We start from the raw sequence: 26,699 nt of genomic DNA on the forward strand, positions 1-26,699 counted from the left end.
CAGACCTTTAAGTGAACTATTAGGATAGTCTATAATATAATACGTATTACTAGGTTTTTCCAGTTGAATGCTCTGCATGAAATGATAGGCTGAGAGCAGTGACTCACACCTGTAATCTCAGCACTTCGGGAGACCCAGGTGGGTGGATCACTTGAGGTCAGGAGTTCGAGACCAGCCTGACCTACATGGTGAAACCCCGCCTCTACTAAAAATACAAAAAAATTAACCAGGTGTGGTGGCACATGCCTGTAGTCCCAGCTACTTGGGAGGCCGAGGCAAGAGAATCACTTGAACCTGTGAGGCAAAGGAGTTGGACAAACAGAATGAAATGGGTAAATGGTGGATGGAAAGAGAAAGAGAAAGAGAGAGAGAGACAGAGAGAGAAGAAGGAAGGAAGGAAGGAAGGAAGGAAGGAAGGAAGGAAGGAAGGAAGGAAGGAAGGAGGGAAGGAGGGAAGGAAGGAAGGAAGGAAGGAAGGAAGGAAGGAGGGAAGGAAGGGAAGGAAATGCTGGTAGTGCTGTGTTCTTGTCTAAATTGTGTGCCCCAAAAATTTCTATGTTGAAGTCCTAGCCCCCAGTAACCTCAGAATGTGACTGTATTTCTAGATTTATACATAGGGCCTTTAAAGGGGCAGTTAAGGTAAAATGAGGACGTGTGGGTAGGCTCTAATCCAATATGGCTGGTGTACTTGTAAGAAGAGGAGATTAGGACACAGACACACACAGAGGAAAGATCATGTAAGAACACAGCAAGAAGATGGCCATCTGCCAACCAGGGCCACAGAAGAAACCAACCCTGCTGATGCCTTAATCTTGAACTCGCAGCTCCCAGAATTGTGAGAAAGTAAAGTTCTGTTGTTTAAGCCACCCGGTATGTGGTATTTTGTTATGGCAGTCTTAGCAAACTAATAAGTGATGTTTACTGGAATCATTCGGATCATTTAAAAATCTCTGATGGTCACTTTTCCCCTTGACAGCCAGTCTAACTCATCAGGGTAAAAGAAACAGTTTAATGCATACAATTTGTTTTCTACTACAGTGTACTGACCCGGTGGTGGTAAAAATGATTGAGTACCAAACATAGCAAGCACAACTGTATTTGTTATCTATTACCACATAATAAATTCTCTCAAAACTTGCTGGCTTAAAACAGTAATACATGATTATTTCACAGTTACTGTGGCTTAGCTGAGTGATTCTAGCTCAGAGTCTCTCGGGAAGTTACACTCATAGCATTGGTTCATTCATTTCAAGGCTTGACAGACTTAATGAGGGCTAGAGGGTCCTCTTCCAGGACGTTGCTTTCACTTGGCTGTTGGTGGGAGGCCTCAGTTCCTCACCACATGGACCTCTTCCCAGGGCTGCACGAGTGTTCTCATGACATGGCAGAAGCTGGCTGGCTTCCACCAGAGCAGGCAATTCAAGAGAGCAAGGCAGAGTGTCTTGTATGACCGACTTTGAAGCTGGGAAATCCAAGGTCAAGGGGGTGCATCTGGTAAGAGCCTCCTGGCTGGCAGGGACTCTCTGTGGTGTCCTGAGGCAGCAAAGGACACCACATGGTTAGAGGGCTGAGCATGCACTGCTTCCCTCTTTCACCTCGCCCTGTCAATGCCCGGAAGGCTGACACGGCTGAGGTGGAGCCCCCAGAGGAGGGGCTGGAGTAGACCTTACTACTCTTGACCAATGTTCTCTGCCTCACCCTATAGGAGGACTAAACTACCCACCCCACGAACTCAGGTGCCATCATGTAACTTGTTAGGGCCAATGATGTGTAACATGTGTCACTTCCAGGCAAAAGTTTTACAGTCAAATTCTGCTTCCTCATGTTCTTTCTCTTTCCCTTCTGCCAGGTCACCAGTAACGTTCCAGAAAGTGACCACTCTGTTGGACTGGGTCCTCATGTGAAGAAGGCAATGAAGTGGAACAAAGCCCTTAGCCAACCCACCATGGAAATAACGTGAACAAGAAATAAGCCTTTGTTGTTTTAACCACTGTGTTTGGGGGTTGTTATTGTGACATAACTTTGCCCAACCTAATAATACAGAGTCCTTGAGCAATACCCTAAACCGATTTTAATTCTAAATAAAAGCAGTTACCCCACTGACCCCTCAGAACTCTCGCCCTCCAGCCACAATTATCTCTGAGAGGGAATATCACATGTCACCCATCAAGGAGTCCTGTTATGAGGTAGTTACTGCACCCCCCTTGCCCTCTCTCTTACAGACTCCCTCTACCTTCTCTCTGAGGGATGCTGCCCCCCGGGGCAGCACTGCAGCTTCTGCAGCAACATCACTTCCCACCAGGCCCTGCACACCGGCGGCTGTTCAGGATTCTGGGGCACAGGTAAGAAGAATACAGCACCTTTCTCTCTCTTTAGAAAGAATATGAGGCCAGTCATGGTGGCTCACGCCTATAATTCCAGTACTTTGGGAGGCAGAGGCGGGCAGATCACTTGAGGTCAGGAGTTCAAGACCAGCCTGGCCAACATAGCGAAACCCTGTCTCTACTAAAAATACAAAAATCAGCCGGGCATGGTGGTGCACACCTGTAGTCCCAGGTATTCTACTCAGGAGGCTGAGACAGGAGCATTGCTTAAATCCAGGAGGCAGAGGTTGCAGTGAGCTGAGATTGCACCACTGTGCTACAGCCTGAATGACAGAGTGAGACTCCATCTCAAAAAAACAAAAGAATATGAAAATGGTGCTGGTTGTGTCTTTGAGGAATTTTAGATTAATCGGCTCTTTTGTTTGTTACTTAACGGCTTTCTGGTCTCCTCGTTCCTCCCTGGGACTCGGCCAGGAAGCGGAGCTGAGAGCTACGTAGGAAGCCCTACTCAGAACTGCTCCCCCGTCACAAGTGTGTCTGTGCCTGGCTCATTGAGCCTGACCATCTCTTCCTTTGATGAGTTCTTCCTTAAGAGGCTCTTTAGTCCCTCCTATAAATAGTATTCTAGCAAGCCTCCTCCACTAGAAGAGTCACCCACTGGTGAAGACAACTCAGGCATCAGTTATACCTCACAGATCTTCATATAGGGAACTTACCTAACCACAAGGACCCCAGCTGCTGTGCTCTGAAATCCTTTATGACTTCAAGGCTGTGGCCAAGGTCATGCTTCCTATGGGCTTGCTACCAGCCAACAACTCCATGCAACAGAAATACTAAGGTAGGCTTGTTCCTGGGAGACGTGGAGCTCCCCTAACAAACAACTTTGTCTCAAAGACACCAAACAGCTGTGGTGAATATTTTCACCCTCCCTTCCTCCTTTCCTTCCCTTCTTCACACAGGATCAGACTTGCTTTGTGGTCTGATGGTTCTCCCAGCTTTATTCAGAGCCTTCTGTTTTCCTTCACACAGGTGTTTCCCCCTGATAAGTTATTATACTTTTAGTGCTTACTTCGCATCTGCTTCTCAAAGCACCTTAAACTAACATGCCCTGCCACAGTACTAAATATTTAGTGACAAAAGTGGAACATCTATCAGTTGACAGAAGCATTACAATATCATTAATTTGAGATTCCCCAACTGATAAAAAAATTAACCAGTAATCATTGTTCTAGAAAAACAGACACTATAAATAAGATTCATTGCAACTGAATGCAGACCTTTGGTAATAGAACAAGTGCAGATTAAAACAATCACAAGAAACCTTGTCCCCTCTCAAATTGGCAAAGATGAAAAAAAATCATGACTCAGAGTTTGCACAGCTTCAGGGAAATAGGCCTCTTATACATTGCTGTTGGAAGTGTAAATTGACACAACTTTTCTGGAAGGTAATTTATCAACACCCATCAACCTCGTATAAAGATGTACAACTTAACTTTTAGAAATCATCTTAGGAAAATAATTAAAGATATATTAGTCATAAGATTGGGTAGCTTAAAATGTAGCCGTGCTTTTATGTCATTTGTGAACTATCTGTTCATGTTCTTTGACCATTTTTTATTGTTTCCTTTCTAATTGTAGCATTTTATAATATTCCCTCTCCCAACACCCCTTATCAAATTAATTTTCAAGTTCTTCCTTTGAATAGAGCCAATCATTTGACCACAGTGGCCTGGTTGGTACCTTTAAATGATGAAAGCCAATGGGGTGGAGACAGTGACAAAGTAGAGAGGCCCACCTAAAGGGCACAACCTCTCTGCAGGCCTGGTTGACTATGGCCATGCAAAAATGTGACTCAGTGTAACCAGAATCTATGTATGCAAATTTTAGATGAAACTGAAGATTTTTAGGTACTGAAAACTAATTTTTTAAAAACCAGTGTTAAACTATACTCCTAAATAAAACACATTTGTAGGCTATCAATTTAAGCCTGAAGTTCAATACTGTCATTTTTGCAAGTGATCAAAATAAAGTGCATTAGCAATGCAAATGGGCTGCTTGGATCTTCTGTTGCAAGAAGCATAACTGACTGAGGACCCCAGCAGCTGCACTTCTGGAGCCATCCCCAAGTTCCTAGTGGGGCCACACTTCCCTTAGGCTGCTCCCAGCTGATGACTGAGCACAGTGAGGGTATTAATGAAGGTCCACTTCTTGTAAACAGGACTTCTTTAACAGGTGATTTTGTCTCAAGGACGCTCCATCAGGTTGAACAGAACTTTCCTAGAACTGAAACTCTTCCTACCCAATCTTCCTTCCTTCCTCCACTCTCTCAGATATGACAGACCTGTGACATACTCTGAAGTCTCTCCCACCTTCTCCTGCTCCTTCCCACTATCCCTCACAGTCATGTCCTAAAATCAATCATTGCACGTCTAACTCCATCTTGGCATCTGCTTCTCAGAGAACCAACTAATCCATCAGGCAGTAGATAACATCACTTATCTAAGGTCACAAAACTAATTGTTAACTAGACTAAATTAAAACCCTTACTTGCCAGAATTCCTGTTTTAGTCAGGCATAATTAATATTTCATTCTAACTAAATGGAAGAATAGTAGTGCTGTTAACAAAAATAAGAGAATCCGGAAAAGAAATACGTGGGGATTGGGTAAGAAAAAATGATGAATTCCAGTACATGATATAATTACATATTTTTTATATGTCACAATGGTCTAGACATAAGAAATTCTTACTAAATAGTGCTGATTGACTGCATACTATCCTTTACAACTGAAAAAAAGCATTTATATAAATAATTGAATATCATTTCTGCATGTCAAAGGAAACTATCTTTCTTTTTCTGGCTGTTGATTTTAAAAGTATCAACAGATACAGAAATTACATTTGACAAAATCTAATACCCATTCCTGATTTTAAAAACAAAAAACAAAAACAAACAGAAAAACCTCAACAAACTAGAAATAGAAAGGAACTTCCTCATCCTGATAAATAACATCTATGAAAAACCTACAGTTTTTTATGATAAAAGACTGAATGCGAGCTGTATGCAGTGGTTCACACCTGTAATCTCACCACTTTAGGAGGCCAAGGTGGGAGGATCACTTGAGCCCAGGAGTTTAAAGCCAGCCCGGGCAACATAGTGAAACCCCCATGTAATTATCTGGGTGTGGTGGTACACCCCTGTAGTCCCAGCTACTCGAGAAGCTGAAACAGGAGGATCACTTGAGCCCAGGAGTTTGAGGCTGCAGTGAGCCCTGATCATGCCACTGCACTGCAGCCTTGGCAATAGAGCGAGACCCTGCTCCCTATTCCCATACACACACACACACAAACTACAAAAACAAAAAAACAAAAAAAAAAAAACTACAAATAAGACTGAATGCCTTCCCCGCTAAGGTCAGAAATAAGACAAAATTGTCTACTCTCACTATTTCTCTTCAATACTGTACTGGAGGTTCTGACCAGTGCAATATGACAAGAAAAAATACATGGCACACAGTTTGGAAAAGAATATGTATAACTTATTTTGTTTACAGATAAAATGTTTACTAATGTAAAATATCCTATGATATCTACCCAAAAACTAAAAGAATTAATAAATGAGTTTAGCAAGGTGGCAAAGTACCAGAACAATATACAAATCAAATACAAATCAATTGTATTTCTATATGCTAACCACGAACAGTCAGAAATTGACATTCAAAAAATAGTAACATTTACAGTAACACCAAAAGGTATAAAATTCTTAGGCATATATCTGACAAAAACTGTGAAAGATCAATACACTGAAAACTATTAACATTATTGAGAAAAAGTAAAGATCTAAATAGAGAGATATAATATGTTCATGGATCAGAAAACTAAATATTGTTAAGATGTCAATTCTCTCTAAGCAGATCCATAGGTTCTATGTAATTCCAATCAAAATCTCACTAGACTTTTTTTAGAAACTGGCAAACTGATTCTGATATTCAAATGAAAGTGCAAAGAAACTAGAATAGCCAACAACATTGAAAGAGATGAACAATTTGGAGGATTAATACCAGCTGATTTTAAGACTTATTATGAAGCTATAGTAATCAAGACAATGTAGCCTAGGTGTTAACATCAGCAAATAGATCAATGAGACAGAAGAGAGACTTCACAAACAGACCTTCACATATATGAACAACTGATTTTATTATAAGAGTGCAAAGGTAATTTGAGGAAGAAACAGTCGCTTTTCAGCAATTAGTTCTGGAACAATTTGATATCCGTATACAAAAAACCACGAACCTAGATCTATACTTCACATTATATTTTAAAAATTAACTCAAAATGAATCAGTGACTTTAAACCTTAAAACTATAAAATTTCTAAAAGGAAACCTAGGATAAAACTTTTGTAACTTTGAGTTAAGCAAAAATTTTTAAGTTATAACACAAAAGCAGAACTTATGAAAAAAGCCAAATTGCTAAACATGTAAACTCTGCTCTTTGAAAGACATTGTTGAGAGAATGAAAAGACAAGTCACAAACTGAGATAAAATATTTGCAAATCATATATTTGATAAAACACTTGTAGCCAGAAAACATACCAACAGATCATTACAATACTTAAACTTCTAATAGTTATTGAAATTTTTTAGGGACAGGCAGTGTGCTAAATGTTTTCCATGTCCTTGGTATTTAATCCCCACAACCCTGTAAGTTAGGAAATGTTTACCACACTTTACAAAAGAGAAAACTAAGTCTCAGAAAAGTTGGCCTGGATTATCTCATTTAGTCCATCAGAAAAACTCAGAATAGGCTAGGTTTTGCAATAACTAAAGCCCACAAAACTCACTCTGGCGTCACCCACACACGAAAAGTTTGTTTCCCATTTACACAGAGTCAGTTGTGGATTCAAGTGACTCTCCAGAGCCACTGCCTGTCCTTCACAAGACAGAGACTCAAAGATCCAGGCATCATCTGGAACACAAAACCTCAAAAGACATGGCAGTTAGGGAAGAGAGCTGGAGATTTTCACATCTGCGATTAAATGCTCTGGCTGGGAAATTACACATGTTGCTTCCACCCATGATGCATTGGCTGGAATTGGTCATGTCGACCCACCTAACTACATGGAGAGAAATATTCATCTGTGTGCTCTGAAAGAAAAGAAAGCTGAATGTGGGTGAACATCAGGCATCCCTATATAAACAGGTAATATTTAATTTGCATTTTATATCACAATTTAGAAAAGTTGATAGAAATTGCTTTCTTCCCCAACTAAAATGTTCTTCCTAGAAATATACAATATTCTTTATAATTTCTTCCTGATGCTTTTATTCAGCATCTTAGAGTAGCATTTGCCAGCAAAGATCTAAGTTTCCAGGGTGTTAGAATATCCTACTCATCTTCTTAATTGATGGGGCCTAAAGACATTGGTAAAAATTTGTCACGTTAAACATGAAAGGGCAAAGAGAGAACAGTGACTGCCACTGTTAATGTATTTGGCTCTTGCAAAAATGTAACATAGCTGTATTAGTACATTTTCACACTGCTATAAAGAACTGAGACTGGGTTATTTAAAAAGAAAACAGGTTTAGTTGACTCACAGTTCCACACGACTGGGGAAGCCTCAGGAAACTTACAGTCATGGTGGAAGATGAAGGAGAAAGAAAGCACATCTTACATGGTGGCAGGAGAGAAAGCATGGGCAAAGGGAGAAGTACCACCCTTTAAAACCACCAGATCTTGTGAAATCTTGTGAGTGAATGGTCTCACTCACCACTACGAGAACAGCAAGGGGGAAACTCGCCCTGTGATCCAATCACTTCCCACCCGGCCCCTGCTTCAACACATGGGGATAACAATTCAAGATGAGATTTGGATGGGGATACAGAGCCAAACTGTATCAATAGCCCATGTTCCTATTATCACCAGAATCATCTAGAGACAAGGAGAAGTAAAACACAAGATTACAGGATGAGTCACCCATCAAACATCCATACATATTCTTGGTATGCAGGCTAACTAAGAGCTAAAGGTATTTTCCTATTTTTTTTTTCTCATTTTCAAGCAGGATTTTTTTTATTTTTTATTTTTTTTATTTTTTATTTTTTACTATTATACTTTCAGTTCTAGGGTACATGTGCACAACGTGCAGGTTTGTTACATATGTATACCTGTGCCATGTTGGTGTGCTGCACCCATCAACTCGTCAGCACCCATCAACTCGTCGTTTACATCAGGTATAACTCCCAATGCAATCCCTCCCCCCTCCCCTCTCCCCATAATAGGCCCCGGTGTGTGATGTTCCGCTTCCCGAGTCCAAGTGATCTCATTGCTCAGTTCCCACCTATGAGTGAGAACATGCAGTGTTTGGTTTTCTGTTCTTGCGATAGTTTGCTGAGAATTATGGTTTCCAGCTGCATCTATGTCCCTACAAAGGACACAAACTCATCCTTTTTATGGCTGCATAGTATTCCATGGTGTATATGTGCCACATTTTCTTAATCCAGTCTGTCACTGATGGACATTTGGGTTGATTCCAAGTCTTTGCTATTGTGAATAGTGCCGCAATGAACATACGTGTGCATGTGTCTTTATAGCAGCGTGATTTATAATCCTTTGGGTATATACCCAGTAATGGGATGGCTGGGTCATATGGTACCTCTAGTTCTAGATCCTTGAGGAATCGCCATACTGTTTTCCATAATGGTTGAACTAGTTTACAATCCCACCAACAGTGTAAAAGTGTTCCTATTTCTCCACATTCTCTCCAACACCTGTTGTTTCCTGACTTTTTAATGATTGCCATTGTAACTGGTGTGAGATGGTATCTCATTGTGGTTTTGATTTGCATTTCTCTGATGGCCAGTGATGACGAGCATTTTTTCATGTGTCTATTGGCTGTATGCATGTCTTCTTTTGAGAAATATCTGTTCATATCCTTTGCCCACTTTTTGATGGGGTTGTTTGTTTTTTTCTTGTAAATTTGTTTGAGTTCTTTGTAGGTTCTGGATATCAGCCCTTTGCCAGATGAGTAGATTGCAAAAATTTTCTCCCATTCTGTAGGTTGCCTATTCACTCTGGCTAAAGGTATTTTCTTGGTCAACTTAGTGAAGTAAGTGGTCAGTTAAGCAAAGTAATTAGATTTCTATTCAGAAGAATTTTGATTTCCAAACAGGAACATCATATACAGAGTTCGTCACGCTTATTTGATCTTGGAAAAGTCTTAATATCTTGAGAAACTCTAATGTTTGGCACAACACAATTCAGGAAACCTTGCCCTGGAGAGATTAAACTGAGATGTCACTTCTCATACATAGTCTCTCCCTCACACCTATTCAATGCCATCATGGGCTAAGAGCTCAAATCTCTGGCTGGTATCATGAAGTTACATCTCCCTACCTGGGGCCAAGTTGTTTTCCTGGATATCAACCTTTCCTTTCCCCTTAGTTCCCAGCTGATTGGTCCAGTCTGGATCATCTCCATCTCTGCATAGGAGCCACTGAGCTGGCTTGTTTTGCTCCATATAGTCAAATACTCATTCAGAAGGAGCTCAGAAGTATTCTAGACAGTGCTGGTCTCCAAGCCAAATCACTTCCAAGCCAAAGGCAATCTCCTTATAGCAAAGCTCTTAAAGCTATTCCTGGATAAATGTTCCAAAATCATTTCACACTGGGCTGAAGGTTAAAAATAGAATGTGCCCATGGATAAATAGGCCATTTATGAGACTAATTAACGAATACATTCTAAACCTCAGAGCTATGCTCCAAAGGTAACTCACAACTCCAATATCCCACCCCAACCTTCTTTGCCAGCCAATTGTATGTTTCCAGTGGCAACAACCTGACAAGCCTGGAGCAGTGCTGACAAGAGAGATTATCAGAGAAGTTCCTCTAACAGAGAATGTGTTTCCATCTATTAAATGAGTTTGGCTTATCAGAACCCAAAGCTTATCAATAGAGCTTACAATCTCTATTAACTGCCACCATAGCCCTAACACTACTTGCCTTCAAAGCACCATTGTTGGCCAGTGCAGTGGCTCACACCTGTAATCCCAGCACTTTGGGAGGCTGAGGCAGGTGGATCATTGGAGGTCAGGTGTTTGAGACCAGCCTGGCCAACATGGCAAAACCCCATCTCTACCAAAAATACAAAAAAAAAAAAAAATTAGTGGTTATGGTGGCGGGTGCCTGTAGTCCCAGCTACTTGGGAAGCTGAAGTACAAGAATTGCTTGAAACCAGGAGCTGGAGGCTGCAGTGAACTGAGATTGCACCACTGCACTCCAGACTGGGTGACAGAGCAAGACTCTGTCTCAAAAAAAAAACAAAAACAAAAAGCCACCACCACAACAACAAAAGCCCAAAACACCATTGTTTATATAAACAAATTTCTTGGGACCCAATATTTTTTTTTTAGAAGGAGTCTCCCTCTGTCGCCCAGGCTGGAGTGCAGTGGCATGATCACTCACTGCAACCTCCGCCTCCTGAGTTCAAGTAATTCTCCTGCCTCAGCCTCCAGAGTAGCTGGGATTACAGGCGTGTGCCACCACACCTGGCTAATTTTTGTATTTTTAGTAGAGACGGGTTTCACCATGTTGGTCAGGCTGGTCTCAAACTCCTGACCTTGTGATCTGCCCGCCTCAGCCTCCCAAAGTGCTGGGATTACAGGCATGAGCCACCATGCCTGGCCGGGATACAATATTTTTAATTTTTGTTTTTGTTTTTGTTTTTGTTTGAGACAAGGTCTCATTCTGTTGCCCAGGCTGGAGTGCAGTGGTGCAATCATAGCTCACTGCAACCTGCAACTCCACTCAAGCAGTCCTCTGGCCATGGCCTCCCAAAATGCTGAGATTATAGGTGTGAGCCACTATACCTGGCCTATATTTTACAATTTGAATATAGACTTTCCAGAAATATTTCACCGTGAAAGAGCATGACTATTAAGGGCCCACAATTGCTCCAGAGTGGAAATGCAATTCAGATTCCTAAGCCATAAATATTAGGGTAAGTCTTTCATCCGGTATGCTTATACTGACATTCACAAGGAAAAGCAGAAATACAATATTTGGGTTATAATTTTGTCTAAGTTGGCTGCACAGCTGAAGACTGGCAATGTAGACCAACGTCCTCATCACTAACCTGGGAAAATGACAAGCCTCTGTATCTCCATCTTCTAATCCACAAAACAGAGAGCATCACAAGCACTCCAACCACCTTACACATTCTACACAGAAGAATCATACACAGGTTGGTCAAGTTTATCCATGATTCCCCAGCCCCCAGGAGTTGTCCCAAAAGCAAAGTTTTTATTTGTTTGAAAGCTTTGCTAATGAGGCCAGGTACAGTGGCTCAAGCCTGTAATCTCAGCACTTTGGGAGGCTGAGTCAGGCAGATCACTTGAGGCCAGAAGTTGGAGACCAGCCTGGCCAACATAGCAAAACCCTGTCTGCTAAAAATACAAAAAAATTAGCCTGTCATGGGGGTGCATGCCAGTAATCCCAGCTACTCAGGAGGCTGAAGCATGAGAATTACTTGAACCTGGGAGGCAGAAGCTACAGTGAGGCAAGATCGCGCCACTCACTGCACTCCAGCCTGGGAAACAGTAAGACTCTATGAAAAAGAAGAAGGAGAAGGAGAAGGAGAAGAAGAAGCTTTGCTAATGAAGGAGAATAGTAAATGTTAAAATGGAAGAAAGTTACATAAAGAGGAAACATCATATTTCTTTTTTCCCTATCTTACCCAGAAGAATAAAATATTTAACTACTAATTTAACACCCAGACTGAGATACGTGGCTCTGAAAAGACTGCAGGCGCATGCAAAGTCTCATTTGTTAATGAAACAGCATCTAGCATAGGGTGCTGCCACGGAATTAAAGTTCCAGGGATGCTTACCTTCTGGCTGGTGTCTGAGATGCAGAAAAGAATATCTCCAAAAAGAAAAAAAAAGAGAGATAAAAATAAAGTCACCATTACAAGAGAGCTGAACAAATATCCTAGTCAGGTACCTGCCTCTGGCTCTGAATAAACGAATGCAATATATATCCCAGCAGTAGAAACAACTCCACAGTGCTTGCTCAGGCCCTCTCTCCCATCGCAAGTGATTATGACTACCCTCCACTTCACAGCTGCCCCAGTTCCACCCACTACACTCGCACTCGCACTCATACTCACACTTTCTATTCCAAAAGACCGGAGCAGGGCAGTCATTAGACCAAGCAACATTCAGAAATAGCTTCAAAATCAAGTTTAATATCTTTTTCCTTGGATCCCCCTGGCACAGCTACATGAAATACCTTATATGGATATGGAGGTGCCTGGAGAGAGCAGAACTTTCATATTTGGGTGATGATAGGTGCAGTATTAAATTTAAAAAAACAACAATCCAGATGGTTCAGCTAACAGAGTCACAGCAGTAAGCCCATATTATGCCAGAGGGGACTAAGATTACTAAGAGAGAAGTAAAACGCCTCAGGATTAAGCAAAGCTCTAGCTGTTTTGTTCTACTAGGAAAATCTCAATGGACCTGCATGTTTTAACTTCAAAAATTACTCAACAAAAACAAGTAAGGATGAAGGGAGAGAGAGAGTGGGGAGAGAGGGAGAGAGGCAGAGAATTTGGTCACAGAAAGAGTTGGAAAAATAGTTGAAGATAGTTGCACAGAATTAGAGGCACCGCATCCATTTTTCTACCTACTAATGAAGTGCTGTTATTACCCATGTATCTTCAGCAATGCCAGAGAATTGGCCAATATTTTGAATAATCACAAAAGGATGTCCCATCTTTCTCTCTACCATGGTGGAAATTAGAAAGTTTATGTGATGTTCTAAATCATCACTTAATTTTTAATCAAGGTATGTTTACAATATGACGTTTATTCATAAGCAGTATAAATGGGGTTTGAGTCTCACAAAGAAAATGGCAATTAATCATTAAGTCTCTTTTGCTTACATAGGGGTGAACTAAGAGTGATATTTGCATTTTGCATGCTAGCTTCACACCTCACTTTGTTATTTTTCCTGTTCCCATTTTGTAAGCCCTGATTCCAATTGCTTTTTCTTTTTTTCCACATTTTTTTACAAAAAGTAGAGAGAGGATCTCGCTATGGTATCCAGGCTGGTTTCGGACTCCTGGGCTCAAGCAATCCATCCACCTCAGCCTCCCAAAGTGCTAGGATTACAGGCATGAGCCACCAGCCCTCTAATTGCTTTTTCTAATATTATATATTGTGTTTAATTTTGTTCACTGCATTTAAAATAATTTTTAAAGGCTTAAACCATATGGCTTATATTTAGCTTAAAACATATTGCTAAATCCCTTTTGGTTAATGTTTGTTACATTCCAGAATCATACAATGCATGTCCATTTGTGATACAGATAAAATCAACTGCCAGGGGAAGTTAAACTATAATAGTGGTTCTCAAAGTGTGGCCCCAAACTAGCAGCTCAGCCTCACTTGAAGATTTATTACAAATGCAAATTTTCAGGTCCCACCCCAGACCTACTGCTTCAGATTTTTATCTCTGCGTAACAGGTTACCACGAAACAGACACATGCATTATCTCACAGTTTCCATGGATCAGGAGTCAGGACAGTTACTGGATCCTTTACCTGGGATGTCCTCAGGCTGAAATGAAGGTGGGGCTGCAATCTCCCCAGAGGTTTCAGTTTCCACGTTCCCTGGTCATGGGAAAATCTTAGCTCCTTGTGGTTATAGGACTGAGGTCCTCATTTTCTTGCTGGCTGGCAGCCAGGCCCTATTCTTAGTTCCTAAAGGCCACGTGCCTCTCCCTGTCACGTGGTCTTCTTCATAACCTGGCAATTTGCTCCTTCAAGGCCAGCAGGAGGTTTTTCCTGCTCTGAATCTCTCCACTCTGCTAAGATGGAGCCATAACGTAATGTAACATCACTTAACTTAATGCTGATGCTCTTATCATCTTCGTCATATAACCTAATCAAGAAAGTGACGTCCCATCCCATTCCCAGGCCCTGCCCACCCTGGGTGTGTACACCAGGGGGTAGGAATTATGGGGGCCATCTCAGAACTCTACCTGCCACACCTACCGAATTAGAGTAACCAATCAGAGATCCCAGATGATTTCCCCATTCCTCCCAACCCTTCCGCAGAGACTGAGAAACTGAGGGAGAAGGAATCATTTAAAGATTCGGTCAAATGAATGCTTACTTAGTGCTTCCAACGAAACTTCTCCCCCCAAAAATATTCAGCCACCTTGAATTTATGGGTACATCCTGCTCTGTGTGGGAATTCAGACCTGCCACCCTGACAGCTGAAAGACCAGATCAATCAAGGGGTTAATTATACAGGTCATTTTCCTGGCTCCCATGGGCATAAAGGTTATAGACGGCTGCATATTTATGCAGCCGCTGTTAAAAATTCAACCGCAGCATTTATTTCAATGAACTCCTTTGACTACATGTTCAACAGATGCACTAAGGGACTACATAAAACATTATCTCTATTAGTTCAAATTTTCTGACTCCTTAAAAGCTTCTGGTAACTGAAGGAAAAATGCATCTGTAATATGTCCCTTGCCATTACAAATACATTCATTAAAATACAAACAGCTTGACAATACTAAGTGAGCATTAAGCATGTGTGTGCATGTGCAAGCCTGCTCTCACACGCACACACACACACAGACAACAGCTTGAATGTGGTCATTTTTAAATAGCACATTATGTTTAAGACTTTATAGTTATTAACAGAACTAGAGAATACATCTATCAAACTATCAAAATGCCATTTTAAATTGTGGTGATCCCTTGAACGTCTTTGATGTTTTCTAAGAACCTTTAATCCCACGTGCATGGTGCCACCTGTGCTGTTCCCTGAGAACAGTAACTGCTTCCCCTCTACTGGACTCTGTGTGGATGGAAGTGAGGTGTGAGTTCCTGGGAGTTCTTGGGATGACCCTGTCCAATTTCCAGCCCGGGATCTCCTCCCAGACAGTGGGAGTCTACAGAACAATATTCATTCATATGGGTTGGTGCTACTCGAAATCTTTCCCAAAATCTACTCTGGGAGAAGTGCCCGCAAAGATCAAGGCCCTTGTCAGAGAGGTTACTGACACAGAGGAAGCTGCTTTTGAAAGGGGAATAAAAGACATTCCTTTCAACACTGTCTGCAGCAGCTTTGCCAAGACACCACACAAAGTCCAGATCACCTCACCTCTTCCGGAGTGCCTATGCTACCACGCCCTGGCTATTTAACCCAATAGACTTAGAGAGGGCAGCTGATCACAACCACTTAGGAATGACATACACAGAGTGCGTTTCTGGCCGTGCCGCCCTAGTGTGATGCTGTCTCTTTGTAACCATCAAATAGTAAGTTGCCTCAAAGGGAACCATTGTGCAAAAGTGTCAAAGGACTGGCTGCTAAAATAATAACCTGGCAGACACGACCACCATGAGGGAAATGGCTTTGCCTACGGTCTGGGGCAGTTAGGAAAGGATTCCTCTGTGGGCTCAGATCCCTCTAGCACTGAGAATTACTGTTTGTCCTGGAAAATTCACCATGAGAGAAGACCTGCAAGCTCCTCTCTTTGGGCCTGGAGGGCCACTGGCACTCAGTTGGAAAAACGGACACCCTATTGTGGGGAGCAGAATGACTGGACAACATCAGCCCAGTTCCAATGAGTAGGAGTACACGTTCCACATGGTGAATGGAAAGTCCCCTGTCCATTAGAAAGGCTGGATCTGAGGACAGGAAGTAAGGGACTGTCAATACAGGAGAGTGACCCCTCTTCCCCAGTGCTGACTAAGGTGGGAGCAACACCTCCCTTACATTACATTCACTTTGCTTCTGAGAAACTGACACCCAAACCGTTTACACCACAGCACATCAGCAGCGACACCAAGACTCACATTTGGTCTCCTAATACCATGTTCATTTTTCCATGCGATTTTCCTATCTTAAACCTATGTATACTTCAGTCTAGATGAGCCCATGTTTATAGAATCCTTTTGAGGGCCTGAATAAATGAAAACCTAGAAATGGGGACTATATTTTCCTGTAGAATCACTGGCTATTTGTGGGAAGAAGAGATATTCTTTAACACATTTTTTTTCTCAGACAGGGTCTTGCTTTGTCACTTAGGCCAGAGTGCAGTGACATGGTCATAGCTCGCTGCAGCCTCAAACTCCTGAACTCAAGTGATTCTCCTGCCTCAACCTCCTGAGTAGCTAGGACTACAGGTACATGCCACCATGTCCAGATAATCTTTGTATATTTTTTCTTTCAAGAGACAGAGTTACTCCTGGCCTCAAGTGATCCTCCCACCTCAGCCTCCCAAAGCACTGAGATTACAGGCATGAGCCATTACACCCAGCCTCATCACATTTCCAACCTTTGGATTAACTATTGAAAAACTAATAATTACCCCTTCTTTGGTCTTACTCTTCTTACAGGCTGAATGAATTCCATTTAGCAGCAAAATTTCTTAAACAATGGTTTCACACAAGAATGTTGAAATAAATGGAACAAACACAGAAGGCCTAGGAGGAAAGCCTCTCCCTGTTGGCCAAGGAATGACCTGATCTCCAGGTTATGTGAAGCAAAATGCTTAGAACTAAGCCAGAGACATTGGGACACTTAGCCATTCCCACTGCCTTCTTCTCTCCCTTGTCTCATGGAGGTCCTTGAAATAAGGAGGTAATGGAGTGAGGACAGAAGAGATAACTTGCTTCATTCTAAGCCCACAGTGCAATTCCTGGTGCCACTGTAGTTGGAATACTGCACTCAGGAGTTTCCATGATCAGCCTCCCTAAGACAGCAGAAAAATTCCATAAACAGTGAACGGCAGCAACATGTTGCTCTATGTGGATGCCTGGGTCAGACTGGGTTAGACTGGCTGGTGGATTGCTGATATAGGTGATTACTTGGCCCAAACCTTGTATCAAAAATGGCCCTTAGTGATGCATATTACAAGAGATTTGTGTAAATTGAGCAAGACACTTAGCTATTGGTCTGCTTTTTTAGTAGACTTGACTTTCAGAAAAGAAAGAGCTGATGGTAGAAATTTCAGGCATTTTATAACATCTTTTCTTTATCAATCTACCTCCAAAAGTCACTTTCCATAGAGCCTCTCTCTCAATGTCCCAGTAACTCTGCCCAAGGAAGCAGCCTCCGCTGTTCCTGACTCCTTGCAAGAACTGTTGCCATTCTTTAATTTGGCAGCCTCTGTTTCTCAGGCTCCCGGGTTTTTACGTTTTCTTGCAGTGGGGCTTTTTACTTCACTTCTTGCTCTTTCTGCTGCTATCCCCTTAGAACCGGTGGAAGGATTTTATTTTTATTGTTATATCTATGGTCTCCATTCTCAGATTTTATTCTCCTGGTAACAGCCTGAGAGAAAAACACTTATGGAGCACATTGGAAATGTCTAGGAAAGGGGAAGTGCATTAAATAATAAACCCCAAACTGGTGGGAAGGATTTTGCACTGTCTACTCCTGAGGCAAGGAATTCCGGGAGATGTTTTCTCGTTTGGCTACCTTTGTCCAATCTCCATTCCTTGATACCTACAAAGGTGAGAGCAAGATTAAACGCGTTCCAAAAAGCAATTTCATGTGAGATTTGTTTTCACTTTTCTTTAGAAAAACCATGGGGTCTTTTGTTCACTTGAGACCTCAGTAAGGTTACTGTGTGAGCCATACCTTTAGGGAGTGTCAGCTTTCCAGGGAGGGAACCTAGACAATGTGACAGGGGCAATCCTAGCATCTGCTCGTAATAGAGCATAGGAAGGCAAATGCTGGTCCTTCCTTCCTGTAACACAGCCATTAAGCCAGGAGCATCGCCCTTTCCCGGCCCGCAGGTAAGAGGACCAAATACGGCAACCGTTTCCAAGTTCAGTCCTTTAGCGCCACCTGGTGCTAACTACTCTAATGACGCTTTTATCCAATAATTACCTTTGTACATTTCCTTTCAAAAGTTCTGGCCGGAGGCGGTGGCTCACGCCTGTTATACCAGCACTTTGTGACAGGTCTGGAGTTCGAGACCAGCTTGACCAACATGGTGAAACCCTATCTCTACTAAAAATACAGAAATTAGCCGGGCATGGTGGCGCGTGCCTGTAATCCTAGCTACTCAGGAGGCTGAGGCAGGAGACTCACTTGAACTCGGAAGGCGGAGGTTGCAGTGTGCCAAGATCATGCCATTGCACTCCAGCCTGGGTGACAGAGCGAGACTTCGTCTCAAAAAAAAAAGTCCTAACGACACAAATGTTTGATTTTAACACAGTGCCAGGTTCACATATGTAGGCAAAGTCCAGATTAAAGGACAATTTTAGCATTGTGTTCATTCAGTGAATCACAGGGCCTTGGCACACAGCAAACATGAGAGCAGTCTTAGTTATTTCTATTGTCATGGCTGTTGTTACCAAAAGAATTCAAAAGAGAAGAATTTAGGAAAATTTATAGTGTTTAAGATACAGTAGCTTTTTCAAAGTATCAATGAAATGCCCTTGATGAGGCACAAGTAATATTTCCTTGAAAATCTAATAAATATAGTGTTACTTATCAAAGAAATTCTACCTTGAGTAACTAAACTGCTTGAAGAAAGGTAAGATTTCTCAACTTGATCCATAACTCAGGGTTAACCAATATGCCAAGTTTGTTTCTTTTTATATTTTAGAATATTCCTGCTGGACATGGTGGCTCATTACTGTAATCCCAGCACTTTGGGAGGCCAAGTCAGGCGGATCACAAGGTCAAGAGTTCGAGACCAGCCTGGCCAACATGGTGAAACCCCGTCTCTACTAAAAAGACAAAAATTAGCCTGGCGTGGTGGGGTGTGCCTGTAATCCCAGCTATTCTTGAGGCTGAAGCAGGAGAATCACTTGCACCCAGGAGGCAAAGGTTGCAGTGAGCCGAGATCGCACCACTGCACTCCAGCCTGGGTGATCGAGCAAGACTCTGTCTCAGAAAAAAAAAAAAAAAGAGAGAATATTCCTATAAGACAGTCAATGCCCATCTTTCCCGAGAAAACACAAGAAATAATATAACTTTTTATTGTTTCATAATTATCTAGGTGCCTTGAAGTTATCATTCTGAAAATAAAAGTATATAGCCTGAAGGCCCGCACCTATTTGAGATGTATTTGTTTTGTCATTATACTTGTTCCTAAAATCATCATATTTGTTCCTAAAATTAAATGAAGCAAAACATTTCTAAATTAAAGCCAAACTAGGCTACACAGGAATGGACTTTGTAAGTGAATCCGTATTTGTAAATTCTCACACATAATCAGTCCCAAGAACTCAAGGCCTGAGAGAAATTACACTCTGATGTGAGCTAACCAATGTGAAAATAGGAAAAAACTCAAAAAATATGTTCTTGAGTGGAGTGTAGTTCCAAATAGAGCAGGAAAACTAAGAGGGGATTGGTTAAACAAGTATGATTACAATCAAAATAACTTTTTAAGCACTTACTATTTGCCCAGCATTGTTCTCAATGTTTCACATGCATTACTTCGTTCAATCTTCACAACTTTATGAGGCTGTTACAATGCCTGATTCTTTGTTGCAAATTAGCTTATACACAATTAGTAAACAAGGGAGTGACGTTTTTAACACATCTTGTAGTTCATACTTGATTCTTCCCAGCACATTAATGTTTTAAAATGATCTCACATTCAGGCGCAGTGTCTCATGCCTGTAATCCCAGCATTTTGGGAGGTGGAGGCTGAGGTCAGGAGTTTGAGATCAGCCTGGCCAACATGGTGAAATCCTGTGTCTATTTAAACGATAAATAAATAAAGTACAAAAGAATTAGCCAGGTGTGGTGGTGGACGCCTGTAATTCCAGCCACTTAAGAGGCTGAAGCAGGAGAATCACTTGAACCTAGGAGGCAGGGGTTGTAGTGAGTCAAGATCACGCCACTGCACTCCAGCCTGGGCAACAAGAGGGAAACTCCGTTTCAAAAAAAAAAAAAGATCTCACAAGTTTTCTCATAATGAAAGAAGAGTCATGGTAATAAATGAAGACTTCAAAAAAAAATTAAAGTGCATCCAAGTACTTTTTATTTAGTGCAAGTGAAGGCTGGTTTAGAGACTTCAAGAACCACTGGGTCATGGCCAGGCACAATGGCTCATGCCTGTAATCCCAGCATTTTGGGAGGCTGAGGTGGGCAGACCACTTGAGTCCAGGAGTTTAAGACCAGCCTAACCAACATGGCAAGACTCTGTCTCTACTAAAAATACAAAAATTAGCTGGGGGTAAGGGTGCACACCTGTGGTATTATCTACTCGGGAGGCTGAGGTGGGAGGATGGCTTGAGCCCAGCAGATGGAGACTGCAGTGAACTCTAATGATGTCATTCCAGCCTAGGTCACAGTGAAACCCTTTTTCAAAAAAAATAAAGAAAGAAGAGAAGGAGAGGGGAGGGAAGGGGAGGGTAGGGGAGGGAGAGGAAGGGAAGGGGAGGGTAGGGGAGGGAGAGGAGGGGAAGGGAAGGGGAGGGAAGGGAAGGGAAAAGAGAGGAGGAAAAAAGGAAGGAAGGAAGGAAGGAAGGAGGGAGGGAAGGAAGGAAGGAGAAGGGGAAGGGGAAAGGAGGAAGAGAGAGAGAGAGAGAGAAAGGAAGGAAAAGAACCACTGAGTTTTCTGTTATGTATATCCATTTGGCAAAGCTACAAGTGCTCATGAAAAAGCTGTGAAAAAGATAGCTTCCTTATTAACGTGGTAGATTAGTGAAGATTAGAAGCATGCCCTCCAGCACCTTCAACCTGAGGGAGGAAGCAGAAACCCAATCTTGAAGGCTGCAAAGGGTTGATTGCCTGAGATTCCAGCTGCCAATCCCTGCATAGAACCATGGGAGTACTTTCATTAGGATTGTTACTGTTTCTGTGAGTACTCTTGATTACACAGTTCCACAGGTTTTGTGTGGTTTTCCCAGTGCTATTTTTCCCATCGGTTTTTTTTTAGTGCATGATTTTGTAGAACGCATTTTTTTCAGGGATGAATAGATGGTATATGATGTTATACATAACAGAAATGTATATCATCATCCCCATTTTACAGCTAAGAAAATAGGCACCAAGAATTAAGTGATCTTTCCAATGTCGCACAGCAATTAAATAATGAAACCATAATTTTAATCCACTTTGCCTTCAGATTCTGCCTTCTGATGGACTAATATGATATTTTAAATGAATATTAACTTATCTTGTAGTCTTTAAATGTGTTCACAAATGCTTTGACTCTCTGCCCTTCAAAAGGTAGATCTGCTTCCTAACATTGGCCTTAGCCATGATTTCCTGGATATGACCCCAAAAGCACAGTCAAGAAATGGAAAAATAAAACAAGTGGGACTACATCAAATTTAAAACTTCCGCACAGCAAAGGAAACAATCAACAGAGTGAAAAGGCAACACACAGAATAAGAGAAAATATTTGCAAACCACGTGTTTGATAAAGTGTTAATATCTGAAATACATATGGGACTCCTACAGCTCAAGAACAAAAAACAAATAACCCAATTTAAAAATGGGCAAAGGACTTGTATAGACATTCCCCCTACAAAGAACACATATAAATCGCCGATAGGTATGTGAAAAGATGCTCAACATCACGAATCATCAGAAAAATGCAAATCTAAACCACAGTGAGATATTGCTTTACACCTATTGGTACGGTGTGGCTGTGTCCTCACCTAAATCTCATCCTGAATTATAATCCCCAATTGTCAAGGGAGGGACCAGGTAGGAGGTGATTGGATCATGAGGATGGTTTCCTCCATGCTCTTCTCATGATACTGAGTTGTCACAAGGTCTGATGGTTTTATGAGGCAGTTTCCCCTGCTCTTGCTAGTATTCTTTTTCCTGCCACCATGTGAAGAAGGTCTCTGCTTCCCCTTCACCTTCCATCATGATTGTAAGTTTCCTGAGGCCTCCTGGCCATGCACAATTAAGAGCCAACTAAACCTCTTTTCTTTATAAATTACCCAGTCTCGGACAGTTCTTTATAGCAATGTGAAAATGAACTAATATATCTATTAAGATAGCCATTATTTAAAAAAAAGAAAAAGAAAAAGAAAACAGCAAGTGTTGGTGAGAATGTGGAGAAACTGGAACCCTTGTACATTATGGGCAGAATATAAAATGACACAGCTCCTACAAAAAACAGTGTGCAGGGTCCTCAAAAAATTGAAAATGGAACTACCATATGATCCAGCAATCCCACTTCTGGGTATTTAGCCAAGAGAACTGAAAACAGGATCTTGAAGAGATATTTGCACTTCCACACTCATTGCAGCACTATTCACAGTAGCCAAAAGGTAGAAACAACCCAAATGTCCACTGACAGATGAATGGGTAAGCCAAATGTGGTATACACATGCAACAGAATATTATTCAGCCCTCAAAAAGAAGGAAATCTTGCCATTTTTGACAACATGGACGAACCTTGAGGACATGATACTAAGTGAAATAAGCTAGTCACAGAAGGACAACACTGCAAGACCCCACTTAAATGAGGTATCCAAAGCAGTCAAACTCATAGAGACAGAAAGTAGAACAGTGGTTGCCAGAAGCTGGAGGAAGGGAGAAATAGAGAGTTTCTATTCAGTGGGTACAGAGTTTCAATCATTCAAGATGAAAAAGTTCTAGAGATCAGCTGTACAACAATGTACATGTATTATAGTTAACAATAGTGTACTGTACAACTTAAAAGTTTGTTAACAGGGTAGATTTCCTATTATGTGTTTTATACTATAATTTTTTTAAAAAGCAAAAAGAATTAGAGCTTGATCCTCAGTACCCCTCTTGAGTGCAGGCCAAACTTAATAACTCATTCTAATAAGTAGACTAGGTAAGGAGACTGTTCCACAGGTGCAAAGAAGACAGTGTGGCTTGGGCTACATCAAAATTAGAAACATTGTTCCTACAAACAATGAACTACCAAGAAAGTGCAAAGCTAACACATAAATGGAATAAAATACTTGTAAATCATATATATGATAAGGAACTTGTATCCAGAATACATGAAGAACTCATATAACTCAGTAATAAAAAGACAACCCAATTTTTTAATGGGCAAAGAATTAAATAAACATTTCTCAAAATATCCACAAGTGACCAGTAAGCACATTAAAAGTTGCTCAACATCATTAGTCACTAGGGAAACGCAAATCAAAACCGCAGTGAGCTTCAACTTCACTGGGATGGCTATAATCAAAAAAACAGTTAACAAGTGTTCATAAAGATATGGAAAAATTGGAACCCTCACACACTGCTAGTGGGAATGAAAATGGTGCAACTCCTTAGGAAGTTCCTCAAAATGTTAAACACAGAGTTACCATATGACTCAGAAATTTTACTTCTATGTATATACCCAAGAGAAATGAAAACAAGTGTCCACACAAAAACTTGTACATGAATGTTTATAAACAGAATTATTCCTATTAGCCAAAAAATGGAAACAACCCAAATGTCCCTCAGCTGATGAATGGATAAACAAAATGTGGTATATCCATACAATGGAATGCTGTTCAGCAACAAAAAATAAAGTCAATATATGCTACAACATGGATGACCCTTGAAAACTTTAGGCTAAGTGAAAGAAGCCAGACACAAAGGCCACATATGTGATTCCATTTACAGGAAATGTCCAAAATAGGCAAATCTATAGGGACAGAAACTAGCCAGGGGGTGGAGGGAGGAGGGAATGAGGAGTGACTGCTTTGCATTTTGGAGTGAAAGAAAAAATTCTGGAACTATTAATAGACAGTAGTGGTGGTTGTACAACCCTATGAATATACTTTTTTAAAAAAACACTAGACTGTATAATTTTAATGGGTGAACTGCATGTCCTGTGAATCATATCTCAAAACCTGTCTGAAAAAAAAACACAATGTGGTGTTTGCCTTGTTCCTCCTTTCTCCTGGATCACTTGCTCTGGGGGAAGTCAACTGCCATGTTGGAAGAAGTCCACATGGTGAGGAACTGAGGCCTCCAGGATTTTGCCTGGAGAGATCTTTGTCTATTTGTGTTGCTATAAAGAAATACCTGGGGAGGGAGAGCATTAGGACAAATACCTAATGCATGCGGGGCTTAAAACCTAGACAACGGGTTGAGGTGCAGCAAACCATCATGGCACATGTATACCTATGTATATCTATGTATACATCTGCCATATATATGCACTTTCTGCATATGTATTCCAGAACTTAAAGTAAAACTTAAAAAAAAAAAAAAGAAAGAAATACCTGAGGCTGGGTAATTCCTAAAGAGAAGAGGCTTATTTGACTCATGGTTCTGCGGGCCATACAAGGACCATGGCATCTGCATCTGCTTCTGGTGAGGACCCTGAGCTGCATCCACTCATGGCAAAAGGCGAACGGTAGCAGGCATCACGTGGCAAGAGAGGAAGGAAAAGAGGGAAGGGAAGGAGGTGCCAGGTTCTTTTTAACAATCAGTTCTTAAGGGAGCTAATAGAGTAGAACACTCACTCATTACTGCAGGCAAGGTACCAAGCCATTCATGAGGCATCCATTCCCATGGCCCAAGCACCTCCCATCAGGCCCTACCTCCAACAATGGAGATCAAATTCCAACATGAGATTTGGAGGGAACAAATATCCAAACTCTATCAAGATGCTTCCACCCCAGCCAACCCTTCAGATGACTGCGGCCCCAGCCAACATCTTGACTCTACTGCCATGAGAGACCCTAAGCCAGAACCACCAGCTAAGCTACTCCTGGGTATTCCTGACCTTTAGACTGTGTGAGATAATAAATGTTTGTTTCTCTAATTGCTAAGATTCAGGGTAATTTGTTACACCACAACATACATATTCTTAAGTAAAAAATCAAGTGGAAAAACATTACGCACACTGATTCTTTTTTATTTAAAATATATCTGTGCATATGTAGAAAAAATCACAGATATTGCTACCTCTAGGTGGAGTAACTATTTGCTTTTTTTTTAACTTTATTTTTCTAATTTTCTATAATGACTCTTTTTTGTTTCTGTATTAAAAAGCAATTAGAGGCCGGGCGCGGTGGCTCAAGCCTGTAATCCCAGCACTTTGGGAGGCCGAGACGGGCGGATCACGAGGTCAGGAGATCGAGACCATCCTGGCTAACATGGTGAAACCCCGTCTCTACTAAAAAATACCCAAAAACTAGCCAGGCGAGGTGGCGGGTGCCTGTAGTCCCAGCTACTCGGGAGGCTGAGGCAGGAGAATGGCGTAAACCCGGGAGGCGGAGATTGCAGTGAGCTGAGATCCGGCCATTGCACTCCAGCCTGGGCGACACAGCGAGACTCGGTCTCAAAAAAAAAAAAGCAATTAGAATTACTTTTACTTTTTTTATAGATTAAATATGGTACAAGGTAGGGAAAGGTTTTGACAATAACTCAGATATGAGATGAAGCCTTGTGCCGGATGCAAGAACAGTGTGAAAAAAAAAAGAATACATGCTATGTTTTGAAAGAAGAGAAAAGCAGCAGGACTGATGGGTGACCTCACACAGGAGATGAAGAAACAGGAGGAAAAGCTGGGTCTACACGGCTCTCAGTGACTGCAGTTTAGTCACTCCAGTCTGTGATTTAAAAGTATGGATTCTTGGGAGGCCGAGGCGAGTGGATCGCGAGGTCAGGAGTTCAAGACCAGCCTGGTCAAGATGGTGAAATCCCGTCTCTACTAAAAATACAAAAATTAGCCGGGCGTGGTGGCGGGTGCCTGTAATCCCAGCTACTCAGGAGACTGAGGCAGAGAATTGCTTGAACCCAGGAAGCAGAGGTTGCAGTGAGCTGAGATCACACCACTGCACTCCAGCCTGGGCGACAGAGTGAGACTTTATCTCAGATAAATAAAATAAAATATAATAAAGTGTGGATTCACCAGATGCGGTGGCTCACGCCTGTAACCCCAGCACTTTGGGAGGCCGAGGCAGGTGGATCACTTGAGGTCAGGAGTTTGAGACCATCCTGGCCAACATGGTAAAACCCCATCTCTACTAAAGATACAAAAGTTACCCAGGTGAGGTGGCGCATGCCTGTAATCTCAGCTATTCAGGAGACTGAGGCAGGAAAATTGCTTGAACCCGGGAGGTGGAGGTTGCAGTGAGCCGAGATCACGCCATTGTGATCTCACCAGGCACTGCAGCCTGGGCAACAGAGCCAGACTCTGTCTCAGAAAAAGAAAAGGGTGGAGGCATGTGCCTACTATTCAGACAAGAATGCCCACTCTCCACTACTAAGATGTTTATCCAACCACCCTCAGGGCCATGAAGAGCCTCTTCAGCCACTAGGCCAAACCTTAAAAGAAAGTCCTCTCATTTCTTAAGAAGGATTAAATAGTACCATCTTAGGAACACTTGTCTTAACTCCTATTATCACAGCCTAGGGCCAGATGGAGGCTTCAAATATACTCCATCTG

The sequence above is a fragment of the Papio anubis genome, chromosome 4 (genome assembly GCF_008728515.1).
Source record: "Papio anubis isolate 15944 chromosome 4, Panubis1.0, whole genome shotgun sequence".
Taxonomy (NCBI): domain Eukaryota; kingdom Metazoa; phylum Chordata; class Mammalia; order Primates; family Cercopithecidae; genus Papio; species Papio anubis.